The sequence below is a fragment of the Tursiops truncatus genome, chromosome 16, assembly GCF_011762595.2.
Source record: "Tursiops truncatus isolate mTurTru1 chromosome 16, mTurTru1.mat.Y, whole genome shotgun sequence".
NCBI classification, from domain to species: domain Eukaryota; kingdom Metazoa; phylum Chordata; class Mammalia; order Artiodactyla; family Delphinidae; genus Tursiops; species Tursiops truncatus.
In genome coordinates, this window is record NC_047049.1 from 26,935,294 (window position 1) to 26,944,682 (window position 9,389).

At 53.2% G+C, this 9,389-nt stretch overlaps 1 long non-coding RNA gene across 3 annotated transcripts in view; it reads right to left on the reverse strand.

Moving 5' to 3' along the window:
• The window catches only part of LOC109550663 (uncharacterized), a 78,260-nt gene extending 72,511 nt beyond the window's left edge, over nt 1–5,749 (reverse strand). For all 3 annotated transcript variants that reach the window (XR_012326929.1, XR_002177249.3, XR_002177250.3), the window contains exons 1-3: nt 5,582–5,749; nt 3,276–4,492; nt 2,413–2,506 (exon numbers count right to left, since the gene is read on the reverse strand). This is a non-coding gene — a long non-coding RNA (uncharacterized lncRNA). The remainder of the gene's footprint in view (nt 1–2,412; nt 2,507–3,275; nt 4,493–5,581) is intronic.
• Nucleotides 5,750–9,389: the final 3,640 nt, after the last annotated feature.

Sequence of the window (9,389 nt, forward strand, 5' to 3'; positions counted from 1 at the left end):
GTCTAGTTTATAGTGCAATACACCAACCCTGGCCAGAAACAGACCATTGCTCTACAGTCCCATTCAAGGGTGGCCGTGAAAAGCAAGAGAAGAGAAACTTTTCCAGTGGGCAGAATGTTAAACAGTACATTTTGTGGCTCTGTCTGTCTGTCGACAGAAGCTGGCCTGAGGTAAGGATTTGCAGTGAATATATGGGTGGTAGCCGATGGTTTAGACAGATGGTCAAGGACTTGAAATGAATGAGATTAAAGACTTGGGGCAAGGAAGTGGAAAGAAAAAGTATAAAGAAGAATCTTTGGAGATGGATACAGAGTGTGAAAATATTCATGTTTTATGAAATTGAGCACCAAAAGCCTCCCACTATAGAACGGGTTCTTAATAATCAGGCAGACAAGATAACACACTCTGGATCTGAGTCTCTCTCCCCAGGGAACTCCAGGGCCTGCTCAATCTTCTCCCGAACAAATGGCCCCAAGACTGAAATGAAAGCTATACCTGAACTCAACATCTCACCAAAGCTAACCTGGTTACCATCATGGCAAAGTGCCCAATTTGCCAGCAGCAGCAGCAATCAACCCCAGGTCCCCTATTCTATCACCCCAGGGGGACCAGGGAGGGATCTAGTAGAAGGTTTGGATGTGCCTTCACTGAACATCAAGCTTCTGCCAATATTATTTCCCATGACTTTAGTCTGTGCCCTATAACTGATTTCCTACACAACACTGCTTCTTAACAAGAATTCATATTGCAGTTTAAAATCCAGGCTAACGTCCGTGATATTCACCGATCTTACTTATGTATTCCATCACCCAGAAGCAGCTGACTTTACAGATCAATGAAATGGTATAGTGGAGACTATGGCTTGTCCCCTCAAACCCATTCTCCCTTTCTCCTGAGCATATGGTTGTCCACATAGGGACTACATTTCCCAACCTCCCTTGTAGCTAGTTCTCCTCAATGGAATGTAAGTAGAATTGATAAGTACAGCTTTCAAGTCTCTTTTTTTTTTTTTTTTTTTTGTGGTACATGGGCCTCTCACCGCCGTGGCTTCTCCCATTGCGGAGCACAGGCTCCGGACACGCAGGCCCAGTGGCCATGGCCCACGGGCCCAGCCACTCCACGGCACGCGGGACCCTCCCAGACCGGGGCACGAACCCACGTCCCCTGCATCGGCAGGCGGACTCTCAACTGCTGCGCCACCAGGGAAGCCCTCAAGTCATCTTGAAGAGCCTGCCCTGGAGTTGCTGCACCCTTTCCTTCCTGCTGGCCAGGACCGACAACTTTGGAAGGTACTTACTGAGGATGGCAGAGCTTCCTCATTAGCTTAGGTCTTGAGATGTGTTCATAGAGCAGAGCTATCTCTCTTCCCTGGTTGTAAAAGGAAAATACTTTTATCTAGTTTGAGTCACTGTGTTTTGGGACTCTTTGTTAGAACAACTTAGCTTTTTATGGTGGTGTTCCCCTGGGGTGTCTCCTAATGCTGTTATGTCCAGTGGTAAAAGTTAATGGAAATTAAAGTTTAAAACATTAATGGAAGTAAAAGTTAAAGTTAACTACAACCCTTCATAGGCAGGACCATCAAGGGCCCAGATCGCTCAGGAATAGAAGCTTGCTCCTCCCCTGGGTAAAGAGCAAACCAGCTCAGGTGATAGCTGAAGGCAAAAGAAACATAGAATGGAAAAAGGAGGAGGGATGTCATAAATACAAAATAGAATCTCATATTGCAGAAAGTGGCTTTTACCTCCTGACCTTCTATCATATTAGACATTTATATATTTGAACTCATTTGCATTTTCTTCTAGTTCTTATTCCCTTGCTATTGTATTAAGTGTGACGATGATTAACTTTACAATTTGTCTAGTTCACAGGTTGCAGAATGCTGAGATAGAATTCCAGAAGAATTAGAGGAGGAATAGAATGAAGATCCTGAATTTACAGCTATGAGGGTTTGGATTGTCTCCCTTGGGGACAAGTTGAATGCATTCTGTATGAATGACAGTAGCATGATGTTGGATGGGAGCATTTTGTGGGGGAAAGGACTGTAAATTTAGAAAGAAATGCATGTGTTGATGTTGGGCGGCCACAGGGATGGACTGTAGTGGCACTTATCATTTTCCTAGCTTCTGAACACTCTTCCTGATTGGGGAGACTCTCCCCAAAGAAGGTCAATATTGGTGGGGGAGTTTTAGCTTTTTATTTAGAAACCTAAAGGACTATGTTTGTTTTCTACCCATCTCTGACAGCTGGTGCCTACATATGTCCTAGGTTTAGCCAATCAAGCAATCCCACACAAGATTTGAATCTGAAGGATTAAAGTCAGTAAGGATGGAAGTAGACTTGAAAGATTACACATAGTGTGAGATACTTATGCCAAGAGTCTAGTGACAGGGATGCCAGCAGCAGTGTACTAACCAGGCTTTCCTGCGTGTGACCTTGTGGTGTTTCCTGAAATGATTTTCCTCGATTCTTCTGCCTTCCTGTTGATCCTGTAAACTATCCAGTATCCCTGAAAATAAGTTAAATTTTCTCTTGAGTTAGCTGAATCCACACTTACACACTGATGGGCATGGGGAAAATCAAGGATTCAAAGAAGGGGAGTATTCTCTGCAGTCTAGGGTTGAGAAGTATTCTCTGAACCTTTTGTAGATGAGGAGGGCTTCTGCCCTGTATTGGCTGGAGAGAGATTCTGTTTCCCAGAGGTCCCTTTTTTGGACTCTGGTCACTAAGAAGACTCATTTGTCAGGACAACAGGGGTGGCTATTGACAGTTGCCAGACCTGTGGCCCAGAGATCCAAAAGACTCAGCACTCCTACCTGCTACACCCTACATCCAAGGGCTATAAAGGCAGAGAGGCAGGGAAGGCTCAGCTACCTGGGGCGGAGCAGTCAGGGCTGGGTTAGCTCTTCTTTTTCCTGGGATTGCTGGCTGTTCCAAGGAATGTGAAGAGGAGGCAGCAGCATTCACTATAATGAAACTCACAACCCGGGCTATAGGGGAGCTTCCCAGTAACAAGGAGCCCAAGGTGTTATCTCCTCAACAAAAAAATAATGGGTAGCTGAACTCCTCTATCCGACTTGCCTTTGCCCTGATCCTTCATGGATGCCGCCAGCTGGGCCAAGTAAGGGGAGAACTTATTGGGGGAGGATTCCATAGGGGCTCCTTGGGGCTGTCATCTCTCTGTAGTGAACTAATGCCCTCCCTAGGTCATCCTGGAGCCCCACAGGGCCCGGGACGCAGGTATGACTAGAGAGAAAGGGGCTCAGGGTGGTGCTTACTTGTGCCGGAGAGCCACAGGCAAGTGCGCCTTTCTCCTTCCGGGCTCTTAACCTGCAACCCTCCTCCAGGCCACAGAATGAATCCTCACTCGCAGGACCCGGCTCCTCTCGCGGGTTTTCAAGCGTTTACCTTTCTGCTGCTGGGCGGATCCCCGTTTGATGAGCGCTGCTCCTGAGTCTCTGCCCCGAAACCCACAGGAGCGAATCCGCGGCCAGGGCGGTCCCCGGGGTTGGCAGCGCAGGGCCCGGGGCCTCTACGGCCTCTGTACAGTCAGTCGCGCGTTTCCCACAATTTCTGGATGCGGGGTGGGATGGGGAGTCCAGGAGTAGGCAGAAAAAGCAAGGTCGCCGCGCACATTCCTGCGCAGGCCCGGGTCTTGGGTTCTAGGAAGGGGTGAAGCCCACAGGAGAACCCGATGGCAGATTTCGCTGAGGCCCGGAGCTGCCTCGGGCACGTGTCCTTGGAGCGCAGGAATAAAAGTCAAGCCCTTATCTGCGGGCGGCCCAGGGCGCCGACCCCCGCAGCCCAAGTCAGCGCAGGGCGGCGGGATTCCCTGGCCTCTCGGCGCGGTCAAGTCCACGTGGCCGAGCGGAGCAACTCGCTGAAGAAAGGGCCAGGTTTGCATAATTCCCCAACTCTGTGGCGACAAGACCACACCCCCCGGGCCCGCGGAGTCCGCGTCAGACCTGGGTGGAGGCTTGACTTTGTGTACCGTTCGGATCCAAGCCGATGGACGCAGGCTGCGTTTTCTCCCTGGCCGCCCGGCCTCTCGACACCCCAGAGGACCAGTTTTGGGGAACTGAAGTACAAGATGCCCCTCTTCTCCGAGAACCTGTTTATATTCCTCATCCCGGATCCCCCGGTACCGGGCTTCAAAATAAGAGCCAGTTTCTCACCCTTGTCGCATTTCTTGCAATTCCAACCTGTCATCCCCAGCCTCTGAGTGTCCCCTGCTGTCTGGCCCCGACAGTCCCTTTGGTTGGTGGAGGCGAGGGGGCGCTTCTGAGTCGCTCACCAATGGTCCCTACAGAGGTTTCCGCTGAGCTTTTGGCCTGGTTCCATTTTAGGCTCTAAGCTGTGTGTGTGCGAAAGCAGAGCTTTCCCCTCGTCCTGGGCTGTCTTCTGTGCACGGCGGGGCAGCTCCATGCAGGTCGGCGCTGGAGCTCACTGGAGTCCCGTGAACTCCTGTGAACTGGTGGTGATACCCCGCAACAAGCTGTGTGGAGAGGACAGTGGAACCCAACCCAGGTCAGAAGGCTCGGGGACTGGGGTGGGGGCCTGCACTGAGTATTCTGCTCAGTCTGTGCAATCAAAGGCCCCAGGCCTTCCAGTGATCTGCTGCTTCAGTCACCCCCGACTCCCAACTGAGAAACATCCAGTCCCTCAGGAGCCCCCACCGCTCACTTTCTCTAGGCTAGAAGCCTCTCCCACTGGAGCTAGGCTGGCTGTGTGCACCAGCGCCATAAACGGGATTGGAGTTGCCTTCTGCCCCAGGGCCCCTGTGCACAGAGGTAGGCCACTGCCTTACTCTCCCCTAGGACAGTAGTTGAGGACACCGAGCTGACTTAGGGCTTCTGTGGGGTTAATAAACCGTCCTCTCCCACTCCTGCCCAGCAACCTGCAGAATCCACCTCAGTGGAGCAACCATGCCACCCCTGTGCTGACCAGAAAGTACCCAATTTCTGACCTGAGATGTGAAAGGGAGAGAAGGAAAGCCTGTGGGTAGAAATGGGTTCAAGTCTACCACTGTGCGTCTGTGAGCTCATGGGCTGGTCTCCTGAACAAATGTGCCAACACGCAAGAGCCGGTTTTCCCTGACAGCAAGTGAACTGGTGAGAGGACTCTGCGAAGGCCCCTAAGTATTTTCCTATGAACCTGTGGGACCCACCTCCAAGTCCATATGCAGTCAGGTGTGGCCTTGTGGCCACCTGGGAAAAAGCGGGTGAATGCCTGCAATCCTGCGTTTCCCTGGACTGGAGGCAATCATGAGGGTGAGATCTGGGGACACCAGCTGTTGTGTAACCAAGGATCTCGAAGGAATGAGTGGGTAAATGTGTAGACATGCGGCAGGACTGTCCCGCTCTGTAGACGCACTGGTCAGTCTGAGACCCAGCCTGAGAGTTTGAGACAGGAAGAGGGCCGTGTGTGCCTGTGAGCAAGTGCGGAGGTGTGCGGTGCACGTATGGCAGGGGACGGTGGTAGACACTGCTCTGCAGCGGCCGCACCCTGGCCGGGCCTCCGGCCCTGGCCCTCTAGGGCTGGGCCAGTCTCCACCCACCCCCGTTGGGTCTGTACCAGTTCTCACCTCGCCGGCCCACCCCAACGGACAGTTGGGCGCCTGTGAACGTGGAGACTCGCTAACCTGCTCCTTGTTCCGAGGAGTGGCGGGAAGCGCGGCACTTAAATACACAGTAAGGCTCCCTTAGAAGCTCTGAGGACGGAAAGCTGCCGTGGAGGAGAGCGGCCCCTCGACTCTTCCGCCCGGAAGTCAAGGATCTGGGAATGAGGAGGGGAGGGCGGGGCCTCTGCAGCTTGTAGGACCCGCCCCCACCGCCCCAGCCCCGCCCCCACCGCCCCAGCCCCGCCCCCGCCCCCTACCGCCCCACCCAGCCTGGTGCACAGAAAAACCAGGTCAAGCTACCCTGGGGGCTCGCGGCACCACTCCTGGAGCACCGGCGAAAAGTCAAACGCTTTTACTTGCGTTATCTCCTTAATCCCTTCTGTAATGCGGGGAAGGGTTGGCTTTATCATTTGGGGAAGGCAACTGCAGGATCCTAAAATTTAATTAACATGCCCGAGGTTAGAAAGCAGAGAAGAGCTCAAAACCTAGGTTGATGTCCAAAGTCACCTCAGCAGCCGCCTGGGAGTGAAAGAGGATTTTAGACGGAGGGACAGGTGCAGAAGGAAGAGGGTGTGGGGAAAGAGAGGGGCCGTGCAGGTAACAGGGAAGTGGTGAGGCCTGTGGCGTGCTGGAGAGTGAATTTTAGTGTATCTGTTGTGTCTGTATTCTTCATTTCTTTAAATAAATAAAATGGAAAAAATCCTCTTGGGTAAATAAAATAAAACTACAGGCCATATTTGACGGCGAGCTTGAGAACCCAGGAATAAAATCTCAGACATAGGGTGATAGTGTAGCATTACCACCACAGGAAGCTTGTCCTAAATCTGGAATATCAGGCCCCACCCCAGACATAGTGAATGAGGATCTACATTTTAACAAGGTTCCCAAGTGTTTCTTACATACCTTAAAGTTTAAGACTGTCAGGTGTAATTTATATATAAATGGATACACCTTATATTGTATATAAAAGAGCCTCCCCAGGGACACTCCCCCCCCAATTCCTCTACCATTCTGGAGGGGGCAGGGAAGAACATGCTCTCTTTTCTTTTCATATTCTAACTGAATCTTACTGTTTACGAGTTCGGCATAAGCCCTTGCTAACTCTCTGACCCACCAACATGCTCTCCCATCCTCCAGCCCAGAGCAACCTCCCCCAGCTACAGGCTTTGCATAGAGCAGATGGAAAAGGAGAAGGATTTTCTTTCCTGGTTCTCCACTCTTTTGTCCAATAAAGTGTGATTCATTCACTTCTTTTTTTTTTTTTTTTTTTTGCAGTACACGGGCCTCTCACTGTTGTGGCCTCTCACTGTTGTGGCCTCTCCCGTTGCGGAGCACAGGCTCTGGATGCGCAGGCCCAGCGGCCATGGCTCACGGGCCCAGCCGCAGGGGATCCTCCCAGCCGGGGCACGAACCCGTGTCCCCTGCATTGGCAGGCAGACTCTCAACCACTGAGCCACCAGGGAAGCCCTCACTTCTATTTTTAACTTTCTGCTGATTTGAATCCCCCATCCTGCTGACCCAGAAGGGGGAGGGGTGGAAGTGTATAGAGCTCCGTTCCAATCCCAAAGGTCTCCTGGAAGGTGGCAAGCTCAGGCTGAGAAGGCCAAAAGGGTGGGCTCTGGATAGGTGCAGGGAAGGAGGAGGGCAAGGTCTCAGGGTCCTGGCAGTGCTACAGAGGGGATCCTGGAGGGGGGGGCAGTCAGAGCTGGAGGGGAACCAGAGGACTGGAGCAGCTTGGAAACATTTTTTCCCAAAGTCCTAGGGGAGCAAAATCCCAGTGGACTTCTGAGCTAAGAGTTCCCTCCACAAAATGAGACATTCCTTGAGGAGTCCTCCTCAAATCCACCACACCCCTGGACTTACCATCCCTCCCAAAGACCCTGGCTCTAGGGTTAGACCCTGGTTTCGAATGCTGGCCCTACCTTTTATCAGTCGCGTGCTCTTAAGCAAGTTGCTTAACCTCTCTGGACTTCAATTTTCCTTGTCTATAAAGTGGGATGAAAATACCACCTACATCATACGGTGGTTGTTAGGAATGTATTAATACCTTTAAAAACTAGTGCAGTGCCTGGAACACAGCAAGTGCTCAATAATGTTGCTTTTTAATATTATTATCGTTATTATTTTCCACCAGGGCTGGTAGCAGCCGCCCCTGAGGTCTCCAGGGTCCCTCAGGCCTCAAGCTCCCAGGGCCTCGGCTCGAGGCGCCTCTCCCCGCGCGGCCCCTAGAGGGCGCCCGGAACTCACTTGTCCTGCGTTTCTGCGGTGAAACCCCAGATCCGGCTCCCGCTTTTGGGCCTTCGGATTTGGGGACTTGTGACTCCTCCTGCAGGAACCGAAGATACGTGGGCTCTGGGACCACAGGGCGGAAAACGTGAGGTGACAGGAGCAGCTCCTATCAAACCTCCTCCAGAGGGGCACAGAGCAGTGGGGGCCTCGCACCCCCCATCCCCCCATCTTCTCGCACACACCAGGAGGCCGGATTGCCAAGGGCTTCGGGGAGGCAGCGGCGGCCGCTGGACTTTCTGGGCCTTGCTAGGGTCCTCGGCCGGAATCCAGGGCGGCCTGCTGCCCCCAAGCCCATCATCAGCCCATGGGGTCTCGTCGCCGGCCGGAGCTACATGGCTAGAAACCAAAGCCGCGTGGCCAGAAACCAAAACCAAAGATTGCCTCAGCAATCTCCACCCCCACGCCGACCGGCAGTCTCTCCTCCCAAGCTGGGGGAGGAGAGATGGGAGAAGGAGAGGAGGAGAGCCCTTGGCAGGGTGGCCGCGTGGTAACCACCCATGGGAGCTTTGGGGGTAACTGCAGACCCAGAAATGGAGACTGTGTGCTTCGAATGGCACACCTGTAGCTTGCCTTGTTTAACATCGCATACCTCAGTCGTTGTACATTTGGAGGAGGTATGTGAGGTTGTCCACAGCAATGCACGCCGTGCATGAGAGGATGTGAGTTTGCACCCATTCCTCAACACGACATGGGTACTCATCGCTTCCTCCATTCACCACTGCCGCCGCCCCCCACACACACACACACCCAATCTCACGCAACATCTTCCGAGTCCACTCTGAGCTCCTTGGAAAATCCAGACTGGCTCCAGCCTTCGCAATCACTCAGCCTATTCCTATCGGACTCCTCAGGATAAGGAATCCAGGCGTGAGTGCAGGTGGGCGATTCTAGGGGCCTTCCTGGGCCGACAGAGGGCAGTGGGTTCGAGCCATGCGGAAAATCTCGGGCAGCTCTCTTAGTTGCCCAGGCAGTGACGGGCACCAGGCACCAAACTCTGAGCTGATCAGGAAGGCCTAGGAGAGTGAGAAGCTGCTTAGGAGCAGGGTCTGCGAGGAGGGAGTGAGAAGTGTGTGGGGGGAGCGGGGAGTGTGAGCAGAGCAGGAGTGGGGGTGGGTTTCTTCCAGCATCTGGCCTCAGGGGCCCTCAGGGCAGCTCTGGGGCCACAGCTCCACCCCACTCCGCCTTCCAGCATGGCCTCTGAATCCCAGCTGCTCCAGTTCTGCGCAGCCTGGAGGTCCCTGATTAATTGTCTCATACACCTGGAACCGACCTGCCCATCTGCAAGTCAGTCACGCCACACACAGGATGCCTATCTGAGTCCTGGGCCCAGGGCAAACCCCACACTTGCCACCACAGTGGGGGCTTTACTAGGCAGTGCTCAGGCCGTGCCCACACAGCCCCAGGCACAGATCCCGCCACGCAAAGCCGCTATTATAGTTAACAGGTTGAGCCAGATTCTCTGTGTGCCACGCGGCACAGTACG